The sequence below is a fragment of the Prionailurus viverrinus genome, chromosome C1 (assembly GCF_022837055.1).
Source record: "Prionailurus viverrinus isolate Anna chromosome C1, UM_Priviv_1.0, whole genome shotgun sequence".
Lineage (NCBI taxonomy): Eukaryota > Metazoa > Chordata > Mammalia > Carnivora > Felidae > Prionailurus > Prionailurus viverrinus.
The window spans coordinates 129,910,188-129,923,987 of NC_062568.1; the positions used below are offsets into that span (position 1 = coordinate 129,910,188).

A 13,800-nucleotide genomic window follows, 5' to 3' on the forward strand; every position below is an offset into this window, starting at 1 on the left:
ATTCTCTCTTCTTCTCTCTCTGGGGAAAAAAAAGAGAAACCTCTCTCCTCTCATATACAAGGAGGCATTTGTTACTGGGTGAAGCATGTGTACTTATTCCTTCCGCCCAAATGAATTTTCTCCCAGGAAGCTCCACAATCACACAGAAATGGCCCCTAGGGGTGAATATTTAATCCTTGATTATATTTAATCCTAATACAATCAAGTGAGAGAGCTATTATGTCCCTCATCTTACAATAAGAAATCTGAGATCAGAAATATACCTCAGTCATAATCACTTGCTGCTGTCTGCTTTCACTCTGCTTTTAGAACATATCAAGGTCCTTCTTGCCTTTATATTGGTTGTTTTCATTGTCCAGAAAATAACAAACTCCAGGCTGACTCCTTAACATTCAATTTTAGTCAAGTGTCACCCTCCTAGGAGGCCTTCTCTGACCTGCCTCTCTACAGCAACTTCTCAGCCATTACTCACTCTCCCTCCCCACCACCCTCTGATGCTTCATAGCTCTTACCAATTTGCAGTATCATTTATTTGTTTATTTTTATAATGTATCTGTTATTTGTCTTCCCAACTAAAATTTAAGCTTCAAGAAAGAAAGAACCTCGAACCTACTTTATTCCCAGAAGCTAAATAAATATTTGGTGAAATAATAAATCTAAACCTCAAGCTCTAGATGGTACCTCACAATTAAATCTGGGAATAATTATAAAATTCCATTCTTCTTAGCTACTAAGAAGATATTTTATAAATATGTAAATACACACATTTGCAAATTTTATAGAGGATATTATAAAGATCAAACAATCTGGTGATATTGTTCAATGTTGAAGAGAAATAAAAGGAAAATGGCAAATGTGGCTTTTTTTGGCCCCAAATAAAATTTGATCACTTGATAATTTTGCCTTAGATAGGTCCTCATAATAAAATCTACTTAATCTAAGGCAATTGAGAGCCTCTTTTCTACATAACAGTCTTCATACTGAAGACATTTCTGGAAATCTGTCATTGTACTTTTCAAAATAAATAATCCCAAGTCCTTTAGCCTTCTCTTAGGGGTCCTATTGCTTTTCCTTTATTAGATCCAGATATGAAATACTCTGGCACTTGTGACTTTATTTGCAACTTAAATCAAGTACTGCAAACTCAAATGCCTACAAGGCTAGGAAGATAATAAAAATGAATGATCCTTTGGTCTTTGTGTCAATATATTTACATTGTATAAATGAGGGGTGGATGCCTAGATACAGGGCTGGTGGCTGCAATGTGCAGTTCCTGTCAGTTATTGCCATTGACCTTGAGTCTCTGGATCTTCCAATATTTCAAGAGAAACCAGAAATCCAGATTTTTATGAGAAAACTTCTAAACCACTTTAGGCTATATACGAATGTTTGTGTATCCAATGCTAGCAGTTGTTTGTGACTCTAAGATAATGATTCTCTAGTTGTTTTTCTCAAGACACATGCAGCCTTTGGCTCTCTGAGACCTTTAACTATCTATGTTAGGACACATTATTCTACCAGACTGTGGGGGAAGCAACATGTCACATGGCATCCTTGATTAATAATGATTACCGTCCTTTTTCCGAGTTCATGTAAATGCCTGAGGCAGTCCTGGCAATTGACGATACTGAATAATATTAGAATAACCTTGCTTTTCTTCTGAGTTACATATTCACTTTTCTATACTGGTTTTTTTTGTGTGTGTTTATTCTTTATTACAGACCTCCCTGCTTTCTTTTTAGTTTATTGGCATTTGAGCCACCAGTATACCCCAGTCATATCATCAGATAATGATTCTCAATAACCTAATGTATGAAGTGTATTTTTTTTCCTTCAGCATTCTTCCTTAACTAGTATTCTAATGCATTATTTTAATTTGGCCCATTCACTGTACTTGAACAGCATACTATATATTCAATAACTGAACTATAGATTATATGTTAAAATTGTCTCATAAATCCAGCTCTTCCCCTTTACCAAATCAATTCTAGTTAGTTTCATTCCTTTTTACCCATTTCAGTAGGCTTCCAATTATTTATTTCTTTACTTTAAGTTTCATGCCCATTTTGCCATTAACAATGTTGCCCAAATAAATATTCTAAGACTGTGGTTTTACCATAATCAGATAAATGTTCATATCTAATTATCTATCTTTTAATAGTTTCCCCAACAATCTAATATTTAGTCCCAAATCTTCAAAGACCACTTGTTTTCATCCCTCTCTGACTTTGCCAGACCCTTGTACCTTTCAGACTCTGGTCAAACATCTATTGATACCATGCAGAAACACTTGAATATAATATATAATGAGGGTCAGAATGGTGTCTGTGGTCAGGTAACCAAGGAAAAGAAACTAGCTTATAGAAGAACTAAGGGTAACTCTATGCTATAACCCACTTAGCTACTCAGGCCTCTGGCCATATACTCAGCTGGAGACCAACCCACACATTAAGCTTGTGAAAAATGCCCTTAGCCATGCACTCAGGTGAGAAAGAGAAAGAAAAAGGAAGAGAGAAAATAAAATTCACTACCCTATAGACCAAAAAAAGGAGAAAAAGCAAAACAAAACAAGTCTACCACTTCATTCAAAGAGTATACCTTCAAGGAGAGCATAAGAGTAGATATGCATCTGATGTTTCTTCAGGCGGCATCCGTCTCCCCTCCCAGTGAAAGCACTAAGTGTGACCCAGAGCTTAAAGATACAAATTTTCTTACAACCACCAACTTTTTCATCTGGTGCTCAAAGAAGTTGACTCTGGGGCTTTCTGAAAGGTGGTATGTGAATCTCCATTCCAAGGAGCACTCAATGAAAATTTGAAGAATATACAGTTGATGTCTTGCATGCCAACTTTAGAACTTACCTTCTATACCTGTACATACCCCAACACTACCACCACCACCAACACTTAAAATGTGGTTTCACTAAATTCATTATTCACAATTTCTGCAACACATTTTTCTAAGACGGAAAGTATGCCATTTAAAAATTTTTTCCTTAGGGAAGAAATTAAAACTCTATTGAAAATATTTAAAAATAACAAAATCATGATTCAGTTCATGATCGAGGAGATAGTATTAGATTTACCCTCATGTAATAGAAAACTATGCAACGGGAGAAGAGCAAACTGATTTCAAACATTGAAACATGGACAGTATAAGGCTGTGACCCTCGAAAGAAGGAAAGCACATGAGGTCAATTTCCCATTCATGCTGGCTTGTTGTCAGGAGAGATTTCCAAATCATTTCTGAGAAAACTGAAGAAGCAGAGAATTGCTATCTGGCTGGAGGGAGTAAAAACTAAGTGGGTAAAAGAAATGGTTATTAGGCTTTGGGGATTCTAAGGCATCTGTAATTGTTAGGGCAGGCTCTGGAGAGATGAAACCACTGAGAGGAAGCCTGAGAAATTAGCATAGAGATTCCCTTCTAGTCGTTGGCCAGATTCTAAGCTGTGCTTGTGCAGGGCATGAGTCTGTGAGGATAAGCAAAGAACAGCTGCTGGGGGACTGAGAGGTGAACAGAGATTTCAGAGCCGCGGAGTGCGGGGGAAACATTGGCATTCCCATCCCAGCCAGATGGAGATATGCTGATGAACAACTTGAGCATTCAGTTGAGAACTCAGAAAGCCTATGCCTTAGGATTTAGGACCGCAGCCTAAGATCCTTATTCTTGCAACGTGCTAGGACTAACAGCGAATGAGAGCAAAGGGATCTGCCACGAATTTAACTTTATTTCAGGACAAAACCCACTCTTCACAGGAAAATGACATCACCTAGAAGCTCTACCAGATATGCAAAAAGCAAGATGACCTGTGAGACCCATTACAACAGAAAGTTGGCCAATAAAAGATTCATAAATGATTCAAATGTTGAAATTAGCAGTGAAGGAATCGGAAGAGCTGTTATAAATATGGCAAAATTTTTAGTAGAAAATATGGGCAAAATGTATGAACAGATAGAGAGTTTCAGCAAAAAGTTGAAACTCTAGAAGAGGACTGACTAGAAAGGTTAGAATTGAAAAGAAAGTCTCTCCAAAACAAAGGATTTATTGAAATATTTAATGGACTTGAGAAAGCAGAAATTTTCATAATCCCAAAGTCAGTGATTTCAATCTATACAAGCTATCTAATATGACCCAGAGAGGAAATATAAAAGAACGAAAAATGCAGGCCAAAGTTTCCATACATGTGGACTAATTTCAGACAGTTTAACATACATGCAACTACAGTCCAAATGGAGTTGAGACAGAATATGGAGCAAAACAGAAAATATTTGAAAAGATAATGGCCAAAAATTATCTAAATGTGATTAAAAATATCAATCCACAAATTCAAGAAGTACAGCAAATTCCAGGAGAATGAATAAATATAAAAACCACACTGGAGCACATCAGAGTGAAACTTAAGCATATCAAAGACAAAGAAGAAAATCTTAAAACCAGCAAGGGACAAAAAACATATTATATTCATGAGTACACCAATAAATATGATGCTCTCTTCTCATCAGAAAGAAATGGAAGCCAAAAGAAAATGGAATGACATCTTTATTGACATATTCAAGGACTTAGAATCATATATCCAGTAAAAATATGTATCCAAAAATGAAAGCAAAATAAAGATGCTTCAGATAAACAGGTGCTTAATGCCTTCGGCATTAGCAAAGTCACACCACACAAATAAAAAGGAAGTTCTTGGGTTAAAGAGAAATGTTCCTAGATAAAGTCTGGACCTATACGAAGTAATGAAGATCACCGAAGGTGGTAAATATGAGAGCAAATATAAAAGGTTAAATTTAATTTTTTTTTCCAAAAGAACATGTAACAGATGCAAAGAGCAAGATAGTAAGTTTTAACCCAACCATATCAATAATTACAATAACTCTAGGTAGACTCAACCACTCTATTTAAAAGACTTGCCAGGGGGGCTTGGGTGCCTCAGTTGGTTAACCACCAGACTGATCTCTGCTCAGGTCATGATCTCACAGTTTGTGAGATCGAGAGTCACATCGGGCTCTGCACTGACCACAGGAAGTCTGCTTGGGATTCTCTCTCTCTCTCTCTCTCTCTCTCTCTCTCTTTCTGTCCCTCTTTCCCTCTCTGTTCTCTCTCTCTCAAAATAAATAAGTAAACTTAAAAAAACATTTTTTAAAGACTTGCAAGGTTGGAAACAAGACTCAACTAAATGCTGTTCATAAGGGATCTATTTTAGGTATAAGGACACAGATATGATGAAACAAAGAAAATTATGTGGTATGGTTCAAAGTCAATGTGTATTAACATAGATAAAGAGGGAGAATTCCTAATGATAAAAGTGTCAATTTATTAGGAAGATACAATAATCTTAAATATATTTAAGTGAATAGCACAGTTTCAAAATACCTGAAAACATGAGGAAAAAAGGAAAAGAAAAAAATAGGCAAGTCCACAATCCCACGTAGAGATTTTCACATTTTTCTCTCAGTAATTAAAACATAAATCAGACAAGAAATTCAGTAAGGATACAAAAGATTGGAAGAACACTATTAACACTTGATCTAATTGACATTTACAGTGCACTATGCCCAACAACTGCATAAAATATATTACTTTCAAATGTAGACGGGAAATTCATCAAAACAGATCATATGCTGGGCTATAAAAATGAGCCTTAATAGGTTTAAAAGACAGAGAATGTTCCTTAAAAACAATGGGATTTAAACTAGAAATCAATTTGGAAAAGTAGAAATCTCCTAATATACAAAAATTAATTACCACACTTCCAAATAAGCTATGGCTCAAGGAATTAATTTGGAAATTATGAAATATTTTTAATTCATCTGACTGCTGTTTAAGAATAGACAAAGGGGCTGGGGCGCCTGGGTGGCTTATTTGGTTAGGTATCTGACTTTGGCTCAGGTCATGAACTCACCATTCCGGAGTTTGAGCCTCATGTTGGGCTCTGTGCTGACACCTCAGAGCCTAGAGCCTGCTTCACATTCTGCATCTCCCTCTCTCTCTTTCCCTCTTCCCCACTCTCACTCTGTCTCTGTCTTTCTCAGAAATAAATAAACATTTAAAAAAAGTTAAAAAAATAGACATAGGGGAGAAGGCAAGGCCAGAAACAAGGAGAGCAGTTAGATGGTTATTACATACATCCACATGGCATGATGTGGGTGGTAACAAGGTGTGAGAATTGGTCAGGTTCTGAATATGTTTGAAAATACAGACAATAGAATTTGTGACAAATAAAGTATATAAAGTATGCATGTATTCATACATATTTAGTATTAATATATTAATATTAGTATGATTAGTATTTAGTATTAAGTAAATAAAGGTAAATATGAAAAGAAAGAGAGAAGTCAAGAATTAATGTGAGATTTTTGCCTGAGTATGCAAAAAGATGGAACTGCCATTAACTGAAATGGGGAAGATGGGAAGAGAAACAAGTTTGGAGAGCAAATAGTGTAAGCTGAGTTTTGATCACAGATACTCACTTTAGATGCCTATTATCCATTTTAGAAATGTCCACTAGACAGCTGGATATATGACTCTGCTATTCAAGGGAAAGGTTGCAATTAGGATACATATTTTAGAAATATATAAAATAATTTATATCTGAAATAAATTCTACACTATATGCTTGCATGCTGAGATCACTAGTAAAGACTTATCCCTGAAGCACCCTAACATTAAGCATCCAGATAGATGAGAAAGAATCATCAAAACCTCCAAGAGATGGCCAATGGCATGGCAGGAAAACCAAGGATTTGATGTTCTGGAAGTCAAATGAAAGTGTTTCAAGGAGGAGAGATGACCGAATTTGTTAACTTCTAGTTGTAGGTCAAGTAAGATGACAACTGTGAATTGATCTTTGATTTAGAACGTGTAAGTCAGCTGGTGACCTGGAAAAGATTAGCAGAAGGGGAATGTTGTGGGTGAAAGCCTGACTATTGACTTCAAGAGAAAATGGACACAGAGTAAAATATGGACTTAGAGTAACACAGAGTATTTAGAAGTGAAGTGGCAAGAACTGGGAAATTCTCTTCTAATCGCTTCACCAGGAAGACAAGGAAAGTGTTGGCGATTAGGAGTGTGAGGAGAGGAGAGGAAGTATAAATTAGTTTATATGGGAGAATGGGAAAATGAGCAGGAAATGTGCTATTATTGTTGAGCAACATTAACAGCCAGTTAAAGTAATTCATTATGAACTTAAGTGAAACCAATCATCACGGTTGCTTGTTTTTCTCTAGACATTTTCATTTGAGCAGGTACAGGGATAAGGCAGAGATTTAGATTTAACCAGGATCGGGACTTTTGCCACTTAAATACAAGAAATATAAAGGTGTATTCAAGGAAATGATTATAGTGATTGACAATGGAACCTAAAAAAGAGAGGGACAACATGAAAATAAGTAAAAAGCTGGTAGAATCAGTGAATTTCACTATGGAGGGGACTGAATGAGCATCAGAACAGTAGGAGTGAGCAGAAAGACTAAAAGATGCTGTTTAGAGACCATAGTGCTTGGCTGAAAAATTATAGAGGGAGTTCATGATTGGTGCTGTCAGTGGGAATGAGAGTCTGTGGTGGTTTAGAGGAAAAAAGTCATTGAATGACAGCAGTTAAAGAAACTGAAATTTTAGGGGAAATTTTGGGGAAAATAACCCAAATGAATATTGAAAGCACCCACTGTTATGACAAGGGTAGTGTTGGAGAGCATGACAGCAAGCCAGGAGCTAACATCTTCGAGGAATAAGAGGATGTTGGCTGGCAGATGGGTTGGTAGATGGGTTGCATACGGGTACAATCTGTTGGCTTAGAAAGGAAAGAGAACAGTCTAGAAGGGACATTTAGGAGCAAGAAGGATTCTTGCCTCACCTCTAATACCTGAAGTACCACAAGTTCAGGAGGGAAGACAGACACCCCCAAAGATATCCAACCCCAAAATGATTTCCTCAGCAGAGAATCTGCTTTGAAACTTGTTCTTAACGACAGAACAGTCCTGGTTTCTAGAAATAGCCCTGGAGAAAATGGTTGTCACTAAAACTGCTTTTCTGGCTGTTGAAGTGTCTGCTCCGTCTTGACACTTCCTTTGGTGCCATAAAAAAAAGTGTTACTGCTGTATCTCTGGTAGTCTCAACCAACCCTCAATCCACTCACAACTTTGAAGATCTCACACCTTTTGACAAAACTAGTTTCCATGGGATGAGACAGAGGTTCTCTCTTGTCTTTTGCAGGGGAAGGATAAGCCAAGAGATGATGGGCTAGTTTAAAGTACACTTGACTACTGTTAGAGGCAGAAGGTAGGAAAACTATGCTGTCAGGAAACACTAAATATAAAACTGAAGTATGCAATTTATCATTACTCTGGAACACACTAAGTAGGTCTATGTGGTGGACCCTGAAAGCAACCAAAAAGTTCTGAAAGGTGAACCCTCCAAGCTGGGAAAATGTCAGAAGACTATATTAAAGAAGAAACACAATCAATGGACAAATGCTCATCTCCCTCATAATTTGGCATGTTTTTCCTTTTTAAGTTGGTTTTTCAGCAGAGGGAAACTCTTCTTAAGGGTTAATTTACTAGACTATTACACTATAGTCAGGAATGAATTCCTAACATCTGATGAATCACCTCCTTAGGAGAAGGAGGAGAGAGTCAAGTGAAATGTGGAAGATGTCACAATGAAAGCACAAGATGGGAGCACTGACAAGGCAAGACCTAAGAAGGCAGACCCTAGAGACTGAAAAAACAAACATACAAACGAAGAGAAATGAAAATTGATTCCCCAGGGAAGCCTCCAGAAGAAAAGCAGTTCTGGTGACACCTTGCTTTTATTCTGACCTCCAGATTTGTAGGAGTATACATTTGTGTTGTTTCAAGCCACCAAATTTGGGGCAATTTGTTACAGCAGCAATAGGAAATTGAAACAGTAAGCTGATACTCTACCACCAAGAAGTCAAAACAGTGGTTGATTTCACTACTTTCTCTTACAAAAGACTCCCTGAGCCTAGTGGAAAACACGTCAAGCTTCTGTTCTGAATAAATGCACTCCGAAGGTTGCAACCCTTAAAATAAAGATTCAAATGACTTTCATCATTTAATTAGGAAACTTGTTTGACAATGCCAGACCTCCTGCACTTTCACCCGAAATGGAAATGAAAGAGATTCTGTTTCCAGCATGAATTCCATAAGTATTTGTTGGCCATGATACAGAGCAAAATTTACAAAGAGAATTTTTGGCAATAAAATAAATTGGAGATTTTTGGGTACTTGTTCTTTCCATAAGTGAATTTTATGCAATCTGACCAATGGCATTGATCTGATCTGTTTTCTTTTTCTTTCTCTTTTCTTTCCTTTTTTTTTTTGGAGTGATAATAACAAACCTAGTACTTTGCCTTTGTACTTTGCCTCGTACTATAGCCTTTGACAAAATGTTTTGCATACATGTCTCAGGTGATCATCACCACGTTCTTAGGAAGTGATTGAGACTTTTATTGTTTTTTATTATTTTATTTTATTCATAAAAAGCCTAAGTTTCAAGCAACATTGACTTCTCAAATGTCGTCCAACTATAAATGACAGAGTAGCAACAGAAAATCTCTTATTTAATTATGAACACTGTATATCCACATGCCTCTTCATTTTATGCTGTGCTTTTCTGGTGTAAAATTCTTTTAAAAAGCAATGATGTGTTCTTAGCAAAATAACTGGATAAAATGTTTATTATTCTAACTTTTTCTTCTGATATATATATATATCAGATATATATTATAATATATATTATTATAATTATATATATTATATATAATTATATTATATATAATTATATTATATTATATATTATTATAATTATATATATAATTATATAATATATGTAACTTTTTCTTCTGATATATATTATATATATATATATATATTTTTTTTTTTTTTCCAGGCACCAGGTCTACAACAGTGAAAAAGATGAAATTCCTATCCTCAAGATGTTCATTTTGTAGAAGAGACAACATGGTAGATTGGTATTTGCCCTTACGGTTGGTGGGGGCTATGATAGGGGTAAATACTGGGTCAGAGGAGCAGAGAACAAGGGACACTAATATAGGATTGGGGACATCAGGGAGGACTTCTCAAAAGTGATAATTCAGATATGTCAACTGTAGCTGAGAAAATTAGTCCAGCAAATGGGAGATGGGGGTGGAGAAGATGTTTCAGGAAGAATAAATAAAGCAGGCTGGGAATAGGTTTCCAAGAATGTTTCAATAGGGCAGAACTGCCTTCTCCCCCAACACTGGGTAACACATTTACTATTCAACAGATGCTACCCAGATGCCAATGGGACAGTGTTGAGTCTTACTGGTCTTTCTAGGAGGCCACCTGAGTAGAAAGATTTTGTTTTTCTTTCCTTATTTTTCTTTTCTCAAGAAATCACTAGAACTTTCTGATATCAAATGTTAATTTGTTCACTTCGTATCTAAAATGAGTTTCCTGATTCCTTCTAGGAGAACTGCTAAAACACACTTATCTTTTCAGACTTTTAGCTCTTGTCCATGAGGATACCCTTCCCTGAATCTTGCCAGTTTCCCTGCCCTGGAAAGAACAGATGTGATAAGAACATCTTAAAATGTCATTACTACACCACTTTGCACATTTCTTAACTCCAGATGTATCAGGCCTAGAATGTATAAAGCATTTTAACAGCTTAGAAATGCAAAATTAATGCAAAGCAATGTTATGTTAAATAACAGTTCATTGGTTTACCATGTTGTATGTTGTATGTAACAAACAGTGCAAATTAATTCACTAAGGGTCATGCTGGGGACTTAAGAAAAAATCAGTTGCTTTTCTAACATGCAAAATTTACCCCTAGGTAGAATAAATTAATTTATTAAATATAGCTGCAGAATTTATTTATTGTGCAGGGTTTGGAAAATGGGAGATAGGTACACTCTTTTAGCTGTTTAAAATACGGGGTTAAGACGTTAAAATAATTTATCAAGAGGAGAGCCTGGGTGGCTCAGTCGGTTAAGTATCCGACTTTGGCTCAGGTCATGGGCTCACAGTTCATGGGTTTGAGCCCTGCATCTGGCTTTGTGCTAAGAGTTCAGAGCCTGGAGCCTGCTTTTGATTCTGTGTCTCTCTCTGTCTCTGTCCTTCCCCACTCGCACACTGTCTCTCTCTCTCTCTCTCTCTCTCTCTCTCTCTCAAAAAAAAATGAATATACATTAAAAAATGTTTTAATAATTTATCCATAAAATTCATAAGGACTCCAGCGGGGTGCAATGCACAGCGGGGTGCAATGCACAGAAGGTGCCAGTGAGGCAACATGACTTTCGAGCAGGACCTTATCTTCTCCATTCATTGCTTACTTTCCCACCACCTAAAACAGTGCTTGGCACCCAGTAGATGCTTAGTAGTTATATATTCATTAAGGGAACACATGAATACCTGTTATAGTTTGAATTATGTCCCCACCACCCCAAGCCCATGTGTCGAAGCCCTAACCCCAAATAACTCAGAGTGTGACCTTATTTGCTGACAGACTCTTTAGAAAGGTAATCACGCTATAATGAGGTCATAAGAGTAGGCTTTAATCCAATATGACAGGAATCCTTCTAAAAATGGTAAATTAGGAGAAAGATATGCACACAGGAAGAACAGCATGTATTGATGAAGGCGGAGATCAAGGTGATGTTTCTACAATCCAAGGAATAGCAAAAATTGCCAGCCAGCCACCAGAATCTGGGCGAGAGGCATGATGGAATAGATTATCTCTCACAGGCTTGCTGAGATCTTAATCTCAGATTTAAGCCTCCAGAACTGTGATATAATAGATTTCTGCTCTTTAAGCCACCCAGTTGTCAAGCCCTAACATACTGATGTAGTATGTTTCCAGTTATGTCTTGACTATCCAAGTTATCAGCTATCTTTATTTTAATGTTCTATATGACTTGCGTAAGTTCTTCAGTTGTGTTTATGTCAGCATTTGACTACCTAACTGCTCTGTAAAATAGTAGATCAACCTACTAGCTTTGTATTTCACATATCATAAAACTGTTCACTGTGCAAGTGTTCAGAAAAATGCTTAAGTGTACACAAGCTATAAAATAGTCTCATCTCTTCCATTAAGTATCTTCCGCATATGCTTGAAGATTAAATGAGATGAATTTTTGCAACATATATAGATGGCCCAGAGAAACCCCTCAGGAGATGAAATTTGAAAAGATAATGGCTTAATTTAGTGTAAAAGAAAGATGTGTTAAAATTATATATTATGGGTTTAAACTCTTACTAACCATATGACCTTGAGCAACCTACGCAATCTGTGTTCTTGGAGAGGTTATGTTTGTTCATGTTCTCTTGTAATGATTTTGTAATAGGATGTAAAGATGATTGTGTTAATATATGAAAATCTCTTAGCATAGTGATGACCACATAGCAAGAACTCAATAAGAGATAGTTTTGTTGTTACCCATTGAATATAAAAACACTGTGCCAGACACTGCGTAGGAGTTGGAAATATAATAAGTGTCAAAAGTGAACAAGTTTTACTTCTTAGTAAATTCAAAAAAGTGTATGAAACTATTATGGTTAGAAAATGCCGGATGCTGTAACTAATAAACCACCAAATTCCCATGGCTTACCCCAATAGAAGTTTACTACCTACTCAAGCAAAAGTCCAAGGTGGCTGTTCCTGTTTGGCAGGTGTATCTTTCCTTTATGCGGTGATTCAGGGAACTAGACTCCTTCTGCCTGTGGCTCTGGATTCCATTAGGACCCCAGTGTCCTCTGCCTCCAGCCAGCAAAAAAGAAAAGGGAGAGAGTATAAGAGATGTTGTAGAAGCATAACTACTTTTCAAAAACCCAGATCCAAGAGGGACCATCCCACTTCAGCTCATGTCTCATTGATGAAAATCATTTGACCTGGATGGGAAAAGTCTAAAAAATGTAGTCTCTGGCCCAGAAGAACTCCCAGCAACTCATACAATGAAAGTGGGAGATGCAGCTTTGCTGCAACTGTCACAGAGCTATGTCTATGCACAGTGACAAAATGGAATGATCCCAGGGTGAGGAGGAAGTATAGAATATGGTCTGGGTGTGAAACCAGACATTCTCAAGGCTCCATATTAGAACTCTGGAGTTCTGAGCACTTTTAAACCTACTGTCTGTCATATAATAAACAGTAGCAACTCCTACTTGGTGGTACAGGCAGGAAAGAAAAAAGACTGATGGGGAAATACTGTTAAATCCTACAGGAATTGATTACTATGATAGGACTCCAGAGTGATAGTCTAATGAAAGAATTTAAGCTTAAGGTTGAAGAGTTTTGATGTAGTTTTACTTCCACTCATCCCTGATAGTTTGAGGCTGTACATGAACTAGAATATAATTACTTGGTGCAATCATTCTTCAGTAAACACAAATGGCTGGAGTGCGTTGGGCCTGATCTTATGAGGTATGATTGAGCTTTCTGCTTTTTGTTATTTTGCTTAATAGAAGATCAGTAAAACAAAAGTAGCATTCAGTAGCAGCACTTAGCTTTTCAGAAGATCTTTTGCCCAAAACTAGCTAGGTCAGCAGCACTACTGCACAATTTTCTGCTGCACAGTAAGAGTTTTCAAATTCCGATGCTGAAAATGCCATACATGGAGATACAACGCATAGAGCAGAGATATGTAAGAAACTTTCCAGGTTGTGAAAGCATTTTCTCAGAACTAATAAACCCAACCAAATGGTTGATGGCTGGTCTTGGGCTGGGGGGAAAAAAGCTACCCAAAGGGAAATGTGCACCGACTAGCATTAATTTATCTGTGAGCCAACTGTTCCATAT

At 36.8% G+C, this 13,800-nt stretch overlaps 1 protein-coding gene across 3 annotated transcripts in view; it reads right to left on the reverse strand.

Moving 5' to 3' along the window:
- Positions 1-13,800, reverse strand: part of SNX7 (sorting nexin 7) — a 300,077-nt gene that overhangs the window by 98,623 nt on the left and 187,654 nt on the right. Inside the window, exon 11 of one of the 3 annotated variants that reach the window (XR_007154931.1) lies at positions 12,637-12,762. The exons of 1 other annotated variant lie outside the window; for it this stretch is intronic. The gene's annotated coding sequence lies outside the window, so the exon portion shown is untranslated. Of the gene's footprint in view, positions 1-12,636; positions 12,763-13,800 lie in introns of those variants that run through there. One more of the 3 variants, XM_047871973.1, reaches the window with a different exon arrangement.